Source organism: Solanum lycopersicum, chromosome 11 (assembly GCF_036512215.1).
Source record: "Solanum lycopersicum chromosome 11, SLM_r2.1".
NCBI classification, from domain to species: Eukaryota; Viridiplantae; Streptophyta; class Magnoliopsida; order Solanales; family Solanaceae; genus Solanum; species Solanum lycopersicum.
Genome location: NC_090810.1, coordinates 26,584,285 through 26,599,025, shown reverse-complemented (window position 1 = coordinate 26,599,025; position 14,741 = coordinate 26,584,285).

Genomic DNA, 14,741 nt, shown 5'->3' with positions numbered 1-14,741 from the left:
AAACATTTGGATTTGCTTAAGAATAGTTTTTGGGGGAGTTACTACAGAAAGTAGATGGATAGGGAGAACTTGTAGCACATGCTTTGTAAGAATTGCCCTGCCCCCGTAGCTAAGTTATTTGGTTTGCCACCCTGTAATCCCGCCAATAACTTTTACTAACAAGGTCAGAAAAATAATTATTCTTAGGCCTATCAACAAATAAACGGCAGCCTAGGTAGGTAATTGGACCCTATTTTTGTTAAAACATGTAAGTCTCTTTATTCTATCTCTAGTGCTAGTGAAAGCATTAGAGTGTAGCATACGGCGACTTTTATCACCGTTGATGAGTTGTCCAGAAGTATTCTCATACTCTTTTAAGGTATTCATAAGAATCTTCAATGTTTTGCATCTCCCAGAGGTGAAGAAAATGATATCATTAGCAAGGCACAAATGGTTAACATGTGGCCCCCTCATTTCCATGATAAAACCATGGTAATCCGTATGATTATGAAGCATGTTAAGAGATCTTGATAACACCTCCACACATAAAATAAATAGGGCTGGAGAAAGGGGGTCACCTTGCTTGAGGCCTCTAGTGGAATGAAAAAAACCATATGTCTTACCATTGACTATGATTATGTACTATTTGTTAGCCATGATTCTCGACAGCATATCAATAAACACCTCATCCAATACCATTTTCCTAAAAACTAGACAGATGTAAGACCATGACACACTGTCATAAGTTTTAGCCATGTCTAGTTTAATGATGACATTGTTACCAATATTGGGTTTTTCGATGTGACGAATGATTTCCTGAGCAAGCATAATGTTCTCTGAGATACTTCTGCCCTAAACAAACCCGGATTGGTTAGGAGATATTAGAGCATGGAGGATTGGACTAAGTCTGTTACTTACTACTTTATATATGATTTTGCTAGTGAAGTTGCTCAGACTTATAGGCCTAAACTCAGTCATTTTGTTTATATTTTTAACTTTAAGGAGCAACACAATACAAGAATGGGAGAAGTACTTGGGAATCATTTGTCCACTGAAGAAGGCTTGCACAACCACCATTAGATCATTCTTGATGATGTGCTAACACTTCTGATAGAAATACCCATTCATGCCATATGGCCTAGCCGCCGAATTAGGATTACAGAAAAGACCACCTCTTTAAGTTCATCAATACTTGGCATATTGGTTAGCTGTGTATTTTTGTGTTGAATTATCATCCTTGGAATACATTCCAAAGTATGCTCATTTATACGCTTTTCATCTCCACTAAAAATTTCATTGAAATGTTCACAAGCTACTTGAGCAATGTTGTCATCACCTTGTACCCAGACTCCATTTTCATTGACACCTTTATGAATAAATAACTTCCTTCTTCTTTACCTTATCACAGAATGGAAGTATTTAGAGTTAGTGTCACCCTCCTTAAACCATTGAAGCTGATGTTTTTGTTTTAAAATATTGTCGTCCAACTTGAGGAACTTGATGTACTTGGCATTAATCTGATAGAGGAAACTTCTATTTGAGTCACTTTGGTTAGAGATGTAGTTTTCTTTAGCCTTGTTCAATTGTTCCTCATACATCCTAACATTTTAGAAAATATCACCAAATTCCTTCTTTGACCAACGACTAAGAGTGTTTGACAATCTTTTCATTTTTTGGTTAAATCCCCACATACATTACCTTACACATCCTTTTCCCAACAGGTTTTGACAGTTTCCATGAAGTGAGGGTTGTCTACGCAACAGTTGAGGAACCTGAAGTATTTGATGTGTTTAGTACTTGAGGAAGACATTTCCATAAGAAGGGGTAGTGATCCGATCCCGTAGGTGACAAGTGAGTTATGGTGGTTTGAGGCATCATTTCCAACCAAGAATCATTAACCATCGCCCGATCGAGTATCTTCCAGATTCTATGGTTAATACCCTCTTTTTGAACTGTCCACTAAAATCTATGTCCAAGAGTCCACAAGCTTCAATGACATTAATAAACTCAATACTTTTTCTCATGTTATAAGGTAATCCTCCAAGTTTTTATTCAACAAAAGTTATAACGTTGAAATCACCAACAACACACCAAGGATTATTATTTAAGGTAGAGTGTTGTACCATTGTGTCCTACAGAGATCTTCTAAGATGGTCTTTGCATTTAGCATAGAAAAATGTATTAGAAAATTCATATGGTAATTCATTGTGTTTCATGTTGCAAGTTATTTGTTGTTGATCTACATCAAGAATATTACAGTTAATATCACTACTCCAGAAAACCCAAATCTTACCATTACAATTGCTAATAGCACTATCCATGCTTAGCTGTACTTTGAAGCTTTGAATATGAACACTATTTGACAAAAATTCCTAAATGGCAATAACAGATAAATGGTTGAGTTTCCTGAGCATTTTGAGTCACTCCAACACCCCTTAAGTGTTGATTTCTCTCACATTCCATGTCATTGTACTAATCATTGGGACAATCTTGAGGAGAAAAGCCTAGTGTTGGGTCTGCCTGTAGTGACAGTATATGCATCTTGCTTCTTGAAGTGAAATTTTTCATGATGGAAACCCCTTGAAGATAAACATTGGCTTTGTGTTATCATCTTCCTCAACCTCTTCTATGGAATGATTATCCCCATCCATTTCATCCTCTGAATTGTCCACAACATATTCATCTAAAATAGGCACAGTATTAAGTTTACCCTTTTGTTGTCTGAAATCAAGGAGATCAGTTGTAGGAGGGGTCATATACTGAGCTTGTAGGGGAAGAATATCTAATCCATGGTTATCATCAACCATGATAAATTTGATACAAGATTCTTCCCTTCCATCCTGCTCCTATTCACTATCCTTTTCTTATTGTCTGTTTTTACTCCTTTTTGCAGCATCTCTTTTTGGTTTACTTGGCTTATTCTTACTCTTAAAAGTGCTGTCAGTAGCAATTGTATCACTTTGTTTCCCTTGATCTTCTTCATTCCTTTTTTCAGTTTGCTATTTCTGCATTTCAAGGTTAGCAAAAGTATTTTGAGTCTGAATGTTAGTTATACATGTTGTTGCTTGCTCTTGCTTGTTGCTGCTTCTTCTTTTTTTTGCATTTAAGGTGAGACAGGTCTCGAAACAGCCTTGGAGTTAGTTTGAACTTGATGTTTTTGTTGCCTCCTTTTTTGTGTCTGCTATTGTTCATCTTGAAGATTCACTTGCTGGTTTTGTTCCTTTAGATTGAGGGTGGTGCTTCTTTCTTGTTGACTTACCTGCTGATTCCTTGATTGACTGTCTATATCATTTTGTTTGATCATTTCCTTTTGATTCTTGTTTTGTTGATTCTGTGTTTTTGCTGTAAGTTCAAGGTTACTTTTGTCTTGTCCTTGAGTCTTTAAATGGTCTCCTTGTTCCTGTTCTTCCTTGGATTTCCTCTCAGAATCCCACTCTTTCTTTTTCCTAGTGTCTTCATCCCTTCTGTTAATTGTGCACTCACTATCCATATGTCCCTGATGTTTGCAGAACAAGCAGTAGTTTGGGAGGCCTTCATATTCAAGCTTCAACCATCTTTCTTTATTTGGGTCAGAATTTTTGAATACCAGCCACACATAGGAAGGTCTAGATTTAGTGAGATCAACCTGCACTTTAACTCTAACAGTACAACCCCTAGTTCTTTGGGAGGAATATGAGTCTAAGAATAACATTTTCCCAATAGAACTAAGAATGGTTGTTAACAACACTTTCTTATAGCAATGCCATGGAAAACTAGGGATATCCACCCAAATTGGGACAATAGGAGTCTCCTCTTCAGGGGTGAAATCATGAGTCCATGTCTATATTCTTATTATTTGACCTTCAATGTTCATCCTAAGCTTTGTCCAAACAGTTTAGTAATCGAACTCATTATCCAAGTAAATGTAAACATGTCTAGCATTGAAATGTGTGATTTTCACACTCCCTGTGAGTTGAGTTTGGAGAATGAAAGTTTTCCTAACTAACTCCATTTTAGGCATTGTATTAGTAAATTTGCCCACTAGAGTGTACTTACACACCTCATCCAACTTTACATAGTAAATATCCTCCTCAAGAAGCACAGCCGGGAAACCTTGCCTAGTGTTGTGAACAGGTTCATTCAAAACTATAGGAATTTCATTCTTAGCTTGGTTATACCTTAATCATGCAGCAAATGTTTGGACCACATTATAAGGAGCTGGCTCAGAGACATTATCAAGATTAGAATTATTGCTAGAATTTTTAATATGCAGTTGATTGTTTCTAGCATTGACCTGACTTTCATTATTGCCATGTTTAGTATTTTTGTCAATTTGAGTGTTAGGTTCATACCTTGTGTAGTTACAAGATATCTTGGGGAATTTTGTTTGGTAATCCAGTTGTGCTTTGTTTGTTTGCCTTCCTTTTATTCCTTGAACTTGTTTAGTGGACTTTTTGGCTCCTTCATCCTTGTTTTGCCCCTTCTTCCCAATCTGCACTTCACTTTATAACCTGGAATTTTTTGCTTTTTAGGTGATCATTGTCAGCTTCCCACCATTGTCATTTTTGCTTGTTGTACCTTTTGTATTACCTGCAGCAAGGTTAGGAGTTAGTTGTTGTGAGCTACCTTCTATGTCAAAGGAAAAACTTGCAGTTTGTATATCATTCGATGAGACTTTGGTATAAAGCCCCTTCATGTTCATGTTATTGCCCTGTTCTGCATTCAAGTTTTCCTTCGCTTGAGGATTGCTTCCTTCCCCCATTATTGTGGTTCCGTTTGACTGAGGGACCAATGGAATGGTGCCATGTTCAGCATTATGATCAGAAACAGATATTCCTCCATTATTATCATGATTTTTTTTCAGAATTATGGTCGTCGAATTGGAGAAAGTTGTCGAAATGTTGTTGACATTAGTTCCTCCTTTTAGGTAGTCGGAATAGTTTGTAGGATGACTGGCTTTAGCCTGAGAACAAGTGTTATTTGATGAGGTTCCAATTTTTCGACGTTTCAATTTCCATTTTCACCGGAGTTCTCCTCGCCAGGGATTCCGCCGTCCATTCCACCTAAAATTTCAGTGAGAGGGGCGCCATCACTAGGGAAACATACCCCAGTGGTCAATTACTTACGAAATTGTCTTGAATATGATCGAATTTCAGTTCGCAACTCGAGTGACGCACTTGCAGATTCTTCAAGAATAGCTTCTCGATTCCGGCTGATTCCGAAGGTAGAATTGCCTGATTCATGGACATATGGTAGATCGTGATGTGGAGTATTCATTGCCATAATCCTTACATCTCGATTCCTCCCAGAAGACCCTTGGAAAATATTTTCAATTTCTCTGTCGAACTCTTCTTTTTATGTAGTGTTCATCGCATTTTTGCACTGCGATTTCGAAGAGTTATGAGGTTGATCATGGAGCGTGCTAATATGGGGTTTATTTCCCTTGTCAAGGCGCTCAAGGTGGCTTTGGTCTTGCGGCGTTTGGCTTACCATCGGCGGCGCACGCGCCAGCGCGGTGGCGCGCGTAGGTGACTGTACAATATCCATTGGAGAGAGCGTTTGGGAAGAGAGAAAATTTAGAGAGAGAAAATTTCGGGGAAATGAGGCATTATCGGGTTTGGGTATTTTGGGCTTAGGATTTGGGGTTTATTATTTAGGGTTAGGTCAAGTGTTAAGGTTTGTGTTAGAATTAAGGTGAGGGTTAAGGTAAAGGTTAGGGTTATAATAATATGGTTTTGGAATTATTTGATTTGGTTTTATGGTTTAGAGTTTAGGGTTATGGTTATGGATCGGGTTCGTGTTAGGGATAGGATTAGGGCTAGGGTTTAGGTTTTTTTTTAAGTTTTTTGTTTTAGGGTATAGTATTTTTTTTGTTTAAAATCAATGGTTTAGTATTTAATGTTTGGTTTTTTTGTATTTTGGGCTTGGGGTTTAGTATTTATGTTTCATATTTCAGACCTAGAGTTTATATTTGCACTTAGGGTGTACGGTTTATGGTTTAGGATTAGGGTCTAGGTTAGGGGTAGGATTAGGGTTAGGGTGTAGGGCTTTTTTTAGGTTTTATGGTTCATGATTTAGCATTTGAGGTTTAAAATATATGGTTTAGTTTTTAATGTTGGTGTTTTAGTATTTTTCGACTTAGGTTTTAGGTTAGTGCTTGTGTTTAAGGTTTTTTTAGGTTTCTGTGTTTAGGGTTTAGGATTTGAGGTATAATATCAATGGTTTAATGTTTAGTGTTTGGGTTTTGGGTTTACGATTTTATGATTACGGGTGAGGTTAAGGATTGGTTAACTTTAGGGATAGTGTTAGGGCTAGGGTTAAGATTTTTTTTTTGTATTTTTTTAAGGTTTATGATTTTTTTGTTGAAAATCTATAGTTTAGTATTTAATATTTGGGTTTTGGTATTTTGGGCTTGGGGTTAACATTTAGGATTAGGATATGGGTTAGGGTTAAGGATTAGGGATAGGGTGTAGTTTTTTTTTAAGTTTTGTATTTCATGATTTAATATTTGGGGTTTAAAATCTATGGTTTAGTATTTAACGTTTGGGTTTTGGTATTTTTGGCTTAGGGTTTAGGGTTAGGGTTAGAGTTTTGGGTTTTCTGGTTTTCTGGGTTTAAGGTTTTTTAGTTTTCAGTGTTTAGGTTTTAGGATTTGAGGTATAGTATCAATGGTTTAATGTTTAGTGCTTGGGTTTTGGGTTTACGGTTTAAAGTTTACAGTTAAGGTAAAGGATTGGTTAAGTTTAGGATAGTGTTAGGGCTAGGGTCAAGATTTTTTTTAGGTATTTTTTTAAGATTTAAGATTTTTGGTTGAAAATCTATAGTTAAGGATTTAATATTTGGGTTTTGGTATTTGTACTTGGGGTTAATGGTTAATGGTTTAGGATAAGGGTTAGATTAGGGTTTGGGTTAGGGTTAAGGTTTAGTTTTTTTTTAAGGTTTTAGTGTTTGTGGTTTAGGATTTGAGCTTTAAAATCTATGGTCTAGTATTTATTGGCTGTGTTTTCGTATTTTGACTCAGAGTTTTTATTTGGACTTAGGGTTTAGGGTTTAAGGTTTAAGATTAGGATATGGGTTAGGATTAGGGATAGGGTGTAGTTTTTTTTAAAGTTTTGTGGTTCATGATTTAGTATTTGGGGTATAAAATTTATGGTTTAGTATTTAATGTTTGGGTTTTGGTATTTTTGGCTTAGAGTTTAGGGTTAGGGTTAGGTATTATTTTTTCTAGGTTTTAGGTTTGTGGTTCAGGATTTAATGTTCAAAATCTATTATTTAGTGTTTAATCTTTGGGTTTTCATATTGTGGACTTAGGGTTTTTAGTTTGGACTAATGGCTTAGGGATTATGGTTTAGGGTTAGCATTAGGAAAAGAGTTACGGTGTAGGTTTCTTTTAGGTTTTATGGTTTAGGGTTAAGCATTTGAGGTTTAAAATCTATTATTTAGTATAAAATGTTTGGTTTTTTTTATTTTAGGCTTGGGGTTTTAGGGTTAGAGTTAGGGTTAAGGTTAGGATTAGGGTTGGGGTTAAGGTTTGTGTTAGGGTTAGGGTTAGGGTTTTGGATTTTCTTATTTTTGAGATTTAGGGTTTATGGCTAAGAATTTGATTATTAAAATCTATGGTATAGTGTTTCATATTTTGATTCTCGTATTTTGGACTTAGGGTTGTTTTTTGAACTTAGGGTTTAGGTTTAAGGTAGTTTTCTTTTCTAGGTTTTGTTGTTCTGGGTTTAAAATTTGAGTTTTAAATTCTAAGGTTTAGTATTTAATGTTTGGGTTGTGTTATTTTGGACAAAAGGTTATAGTTAAGGGTTAGAGTTACAGTTAAGTCTAGGGTAAGGGTTAGGGTTTGGGTTTTAGTTTCTTTAGGAAAGGATTTGAGGTTTAATATCAATATTATAGTGTTTTATGTTTTTGTTTTCGTACTTTGGGCTTGGGGTTTAGGGTTTAGGGTTTATGGTAAGGTTAGGGTTTGGACTAATTCTAGGGTTAGGGTTAGGGTTTAGGTTTTTTTTTAAGTTATAGAGTTCTGGGTTTTTATGGGTTTTAGGTTTTGGGGTGTAGAATTTTTGGATAAAATCTATGGTTTAGTGTTTCATCTAAGGGTGTTTGTATTTTGGACATGGAGTGTGGGGTTAATGGTTTTGGGTTAGATTAGGGTTAGGGTTAGGGTAAGAGTTAGGGTTAGGGCTTATTTTTTTTAGGTTTTAGGGTTTGTGGTTTAGGATTTGAGTTTGAAAATCTATGGTTTGGTGTTTAATGTTTGAGTTTTCCTATTTTTGACTTAGGGTTTTTAGTTCGGACTAAAGGTTTAGTGATTAGGGTTTAGGGTTAGCGTTAGGATAAGAGTTACGATCTAGGTTTCTTTTTGGTTTTATGGTTATGGGTTTTGCATTTGAAGTTTAAAATCTATTATTTAGTATTTAATGTTTGGGTTTTGATATTTTTGTCTTAGGGTTTTGGAGTTATGGTTTAGGGTTAGGGCTAGGGTTAAGGTTTGTGTTAGGGTAAGGGTTAAGGTTAGGGTTAGGGTTTTGGATTTTCTTAAGTTTTAGATTTAGGTTTTATGATTAAAGGCTTAATATCAATTATTTAGTGTTTAATGTTTGGGGTTTGTTATGGCTTCGGGTTTAGGGTTTATGGTAGGGTCGGGGTTAGGGGTAATATTACGGTTAGGGTTAGGGTTTAGGTTATTTTATAGGTTTTATAGTTTGGGGTTAAGGATTTGTGTTGTAATATCTATGGTTTAGTTTTTAATGTTAGGTTTTTGGTATTTAGGGCTTTGGTATTAGGGTTTAGAGTTTATGGTTAAGGTTAAAGATTGGGTTAGGTTTAGGGTTCGTAATAAGGATAGGGTTAGGGCTACGACTTAGGATTTTTCTATGTTCTTATAGGGTTTAGGATTTTTGGTTTAAAATTTATACTTTATTATTAAATGTTTGAGTTTTGATTTTTGGTATCTTGGGCTTGGGTTTTAGGGTTAATGGTTTAGGGTTAGGCTTAAGGTTAGGGTAAGGGTTGGGGGTTAGGTTTAGGGTTTAGATTTTTTTAGGTTTTAGGTTTTCTACTTAAGGATTTTTCTTTAAATCTATTGTACAGTGTTTATTCTTTGGGATTTATTATTTTTGGCGAGGGGTTTCGGGTTAATGGTTTTTTTGGGTTTGGCATTGGGTTAGGGTTAAAGTAAGGGTAAGGGTTAGGGTTAGGGTTTTTTTTTTGGTTTTAGGGTTTGTGGTTTAGGATTTGAGGTTTAAAATGTATGGTTTAGTGTTTGATGTTTGGGTTTTTGTATTTCGGACATAGGATTTTTGTAGGGTTTAGGGTTTAGGGTTAGGGTAAATATTAGGGTTAGGGTGTAGGTTTTTTTAGGTTTTATGGTTTAGGGTTTAACATTTAATTTTTAAAATTTATGGTTTAGTATTTAATGCTCGTATTTTGGTTCTTTTGGCTTAGTATTTATGGTTTAGGTTAGGGTTAGGGTTAGGGTTAGGGCTTAAGTTTTTCATAGGTTTTAGGTTTTATGGCTATAGATTTTATATTTAAAATCTATGGTTTAGTCTTTCATATTTGGGTTCTCGTATTTTGGACTTAGGGCTTAGGGTTTAGGTTAAGTGTTAGGGTGTAGAATTTTTTAGGTTTTTTATGGTTCTGGGTTTAGCATTTGAGTTTTAAATTCTAAGTTTTAGTATTTAATGTTTGGGTTGTGGTATTTTGGGCATAAGGTTTTGGGTTTATGGTTTAGGGTTAGAGTATGGGTTAAGGTTAGGGTTAGGGTTAGGGTTAGGTTTAAAGTGTTGGTTTTTTTAGAAAAGGATTGGAGGTTTAATATCAATAGTATAGTATAAAATTTTTTGTTTTTCATAATTTTGGCTTGGGTTTAGGGTATATGGTAGGGTTAGGGTTAGGAATAATGTTACAGTTAGGATTAGGGTTTATGTTGTTTTTTAATTTATAGATTTTTGGATTAATGATTTGAGTTTTAATTTCTATGGATTATTTATTTGTGTTAGGATTTGGTATTTTGGGCGTTTAAGGTTAGGGTTAAGGATAGGGTTAGGGTTAGGGTTAGGGTTAGGGATAGGATTAAGGTTAGGGTTTAGGTTTTTTTAAGGTTTTTTGTTTTGGGGTTTAGGATTTTTTGTTAAAAATATATGGTTTAGTATTTCATGTTTGAGTTTATGTATTTTGGGCTTGGGTTTTAGAGTAATGGTTAAGGATTAGGGTTAGGGTTAGGGTTAGGGTTAGGGTTTAGTTTTTTTTAGGTTTTAGGGTTTCTGGCTTACGATTTGTGATTTAAAATATGTTGTCTAGTTTTAAATGTTTGTGTTCTTATATTTTGGACTAAGAGGTTTTATTTGGACTTATGATTTAGGGTTTAAGGTTTAGGATTAGGGTCTGGGTTAGGGTTAGGATTACGGTTAGGGTGTAGTTTTTTTTTAGGTTTTATGGTTCATGATTTAACATTTGAGGTTTAAAATTTATGGTTTAGTATTTTATGGTTTAGTATTTAATATTCGGGTTTTGGTATTTTCTTCTTAGTGTTTAGTGTTAGGGTTAGGTTTTTGAGTTTTTTTAGGTTTCTGGGTTTAGGGTATACGATTTGAGGTGTAATATCAATTGTTTAATGTTTTTGTTTTTATATTTTTTTCTTGGGGTTTAGGGTTTATGGTAGGGTTAGGGTTTAGGGTTAGGGATAGGGTTAGGGTTAGGGTTTATTTTTTTTTAGGTTTTAGATATTTGGGTTTAAAATGTAGGGTTTAAAATCTATGATTAGTGCTTAATGTTTGGGTTATGGTATTTTGTGTGTGGGGTTTCGGATAAATGGTTTAGGGCTAGGGTTAGGGTTTATGCTTTTTTTAGGTTTTAAGGTATGTGGTTTAAAATTTGAGGTATAAAATCTATGGTTTAGTGTTTTATGCTTATGTATCGTATTCTGGACTTAGGGTTTTAAGTTTGGACTTAGGGTTTAGAGATTAGGGCCTAGGTTAGGGTTAGAATAAGAGTTACAGTGTATATTTTTTTAGGTATTATGGTACAAGGTTTAGCATTTTAGATTTAAAATGTATGGTTTAGTATTTAATGTTTGTATTTAATATTTTAGGCTTAGGGCTTTGTGTTTATGTTTCAGGGTTAGGGCTAGGGTTAAGGTTTGGGTTAGGTTTACGGTTAAGGTTAGGGTTAGGGTTAGGGTTTTGGGTTTTCTTATGGTTTTGGGTTTAGGGTTTAGGATTTGAGGCTTAATATCAATGGTTAACTTTTTAATGTTTGGGTTTTGGTATGGCTTGGGGTTTAGGTTTTATGGTAGGGTTGGGTTTTGAGGTAATGTTAGTGTTAGGGTTAGGGTTTCAGTTGTTTTTTAGGTTTTAGCGTTTGGAATTAAGGATTTGAGTTGCAGTATACATGGTTTAGTGTTAAATTTTAGGTTTTTGTTTTATGGTCTTTAGTTTTAGGGTTGAGGTCAAGGATTGGGTTAAGGTTAGGGTTCGTGTAAGGGCTAGGGTTTAGGGTTTTTTTAGGTTTTTTGTTTTGGGGTTTAGGATTTTTGGTTTAAAATCAATGGTTTAGTATTTCATGTTTTACTTTTGGTAATTTGGATTGGGGTTTAGGGTTAAGGGTTAAGGGTTAAGGGTTAGGGTTTGGCTTTGGCTTTGGGTTAGGGTTAGATTTTTTTTTTAGTATTAACGTTTGTGGCTTTGGATTTGTGATTTAAAATCTTTTGTCTAGTGTTTAATGTTTGTGTTTTCGTATTTTTGACTAAGAGTTTTAATTTGGACTTGTGATTTAGAGTTTAAGGTTTAGGATTAAGGCTGGGTTATGGTTAGGATTAGAGTTAGTGTGTAGGTTTTCTTTAGGTTGTATGGTTCATGATTTAACATTTAAGGTTTAAAATCTATGGTTTAGTATTTAATATTTAGGTTTTGGTATTTTTGGCTTAACGTTTAGGGATAGGATAAGGGTTTTGGGATTGTGATTTGAGGTTTAATGTCAATGGTGTAATGGTTAAAGTCGGGTTTTTGTATTTTGGGCTTGGGGTTTAGGGTTTATGGTAGGATTTGAGTTAGTTTTAATATTATGGTGAGGGTTTAGGCTGTTTTTTCGGTTTTAATGTTTGGGGTTATAGATTTGAGTTGTAATATCGTTTGGCTTAGGGTTAAGGGTTAGGATTAAGGATAGGGTCACGGTTAGGGTTCATGTTAAGGATAGGGTAGGGGTTAAGGTAAATCAAAAATACTAAACTCAAAACCTAAAACCCAAAAAATAACCTAAGCCCTAACTCTAACCCTATCCCTAACACGAATACTAACCTTAAACCCAAAGCCAAAATACCGAAAACTTAACGTTAAACACTAATCCGTAGATATTACAACTCTAATCACTAATACAAAGTCGTAAAACCTAAAAAATATCCTAAATCCTAACCCTGACCCTTATCCTAACCCTAACCCTACCATAAATTCCAATTCCAAGCCCAAAATTCTAAATACAAAACAATAAACTAAACAGTTGATATTAAACCTCAAATACTAAACCATATACCCAAAAATCTCAAAAAATCCCAAAACCCTAACCCTAACCCTAACCTTAACCCAAACCCTAAACCCTAAGCCTAAAATACCACTGTCTGGTCATAAAAAAAAGAAGCCCAAAATACCAAAACCAAACATTAAATATTAAACCATTTATTTTAAAACTCAAATGTTAAATGCAAACCATAAAACCTAAGAAAAAACCCTAAGCCCAAAATACGAGAACCCAAACAATAAACACTAAATCATAGATTTTTTACACCTCATATCCTAAACCACAACCCCAAAACCTAACACCTAAAGAAAACCCTAAACCGTAACCCTTAGCTTATCCCTAACATAAACCCTAACCCTAACACTGTCGTTAATCCTAACCCTATTAGTTATTGCAACTCAAATCCATAGCTCAAAACATTAGAACCTAAAAGATAACCTAAACCCTAACAATCACTCTAATCTAACCCTAACCCTACCCATACCATAAACCCTAAACCCAAGACCAAAATGAAAAACCTAAACATTAAATGGTTAACCATTGATACTAAACCTCAAATTCTAAATGCTTAAACCCAAAAACCGAACCCTAACCTTATCCCAAACCTAACGCTAAAACCTAATCCCAAAATACCAAATTCCAAACATTAAACAAAAAACCATAGATTTTAAACATTAAATGCTAAATGATGAACAATAAAACATATAAAATACCAACACCCTAATCTTAATCCTAACCCTAACCCTAATCCTAAACCTCAAACCCTAAATCTTATGTCCAAAAAAAAAACTCTAAGTCCAAAATATGAAAACGCAGATTTTAAACACTAGACCATAGATTTTAAACCTCAAATCCTAAAACCTAAAAAAAATAAACCCTAACCCTAAGCCTATACCCCAAGCCCAAAATAACAAAACCCAAAAATTAAATACTAAACCATAGATTTTAAACAAAAAATCTTAAACCCCAAAATCAAAAACCTTAAAAATTCCTAAACCCTAACCCATCCCTATCCATATTTCTAACCCTAACCCTAACCTAACCCTAACCCAATCTTTAACCTTAAACCTAAACCCCAAACCCAAAGCCTAAAATACAAAAACCCTAACCTTAAACACTAAACCATAGATATTACAACTCAAATCCTTAACCCCAAACTCTAAAAACTATAAAACAACCTAACCCTAACCCTAACCCTAACATTAACCCTAACCCTAACCCTACCCTAAACCTTAAATCGCAAACCCAAAATACCAAAACACAAACATTAAACACTAAATCGTTGATAAATGACACACTCAGAGAAAGTAAAATAAAAAATACAAAGAGGAGGTGGGACAAAAAATTGTTTGGAGGCCTACAGAAAATACCAGTCACGCAGCAAAAGAAAACCAGCAAGGGCAAGTTTAATAGGCAGGCATGAGTAATAATCATAAAAATAACATATCTAATAATTTAACTATACAAACATAAATTACTACTGCTGAGGAGGAAGCAAATCAGGTGAAAAACATAGCTCAAGAAAGTCAATATAGGTTGGAACAAGGAAGAAGGCAAAATCAGCAAAGGAAGACTCAACAAAAAGATGACACGAACAACAACTCAGGTATCATAGCTGTAAAACCCAACTCTAATAGAATGCATTTAAATGAGGTTATGATTGGTGTGGCTGAAGGAGTAAAGGATGGGGGATGTCAGGAGAAACCTACTAATCTACAGAAAGAGGTGACCAAATGGGGGAACTTGCCTCATGGAGGGAAAGAGGGGTAATATACTGACCAAAACCTTGACCTTAGAGCCCAGTCTAGCAGAAAAAAACAACAACAATATGGGAAAAATAAAATGCCAAAAAATGCACAACAGATAAAAACAAAACTTACAGGTATTAATGTAGCAAACAAGGGTAAACAATACAAGGAAGCTGAAGTCAGTGAGGCACAAAGAAAGGGTAATACTTATAAGGAAATGGAAAATAATGCAACCAACTGCACATTAGAAAATACCCCAAGAGAAAAAACAAACCAAGCAAGCAAAAAAGAGATGCAACTAAGAGAAGGTTAAACAAGCAACAGGATGGTGAACAAGAAAAGCAACAACACCTGAGGGAGGACACAGGTAACACACCATTGATAGTTGATAATCAGCAAAGACAGAATAGCCCCTCACTACAAGCAAAAAATTTGACACCTCCTCTATTGGCCCCTCCGAATATAGAACAAGGATACTGTCAAGTCAATAGTGTACCTCTTATTGATGAATATGAA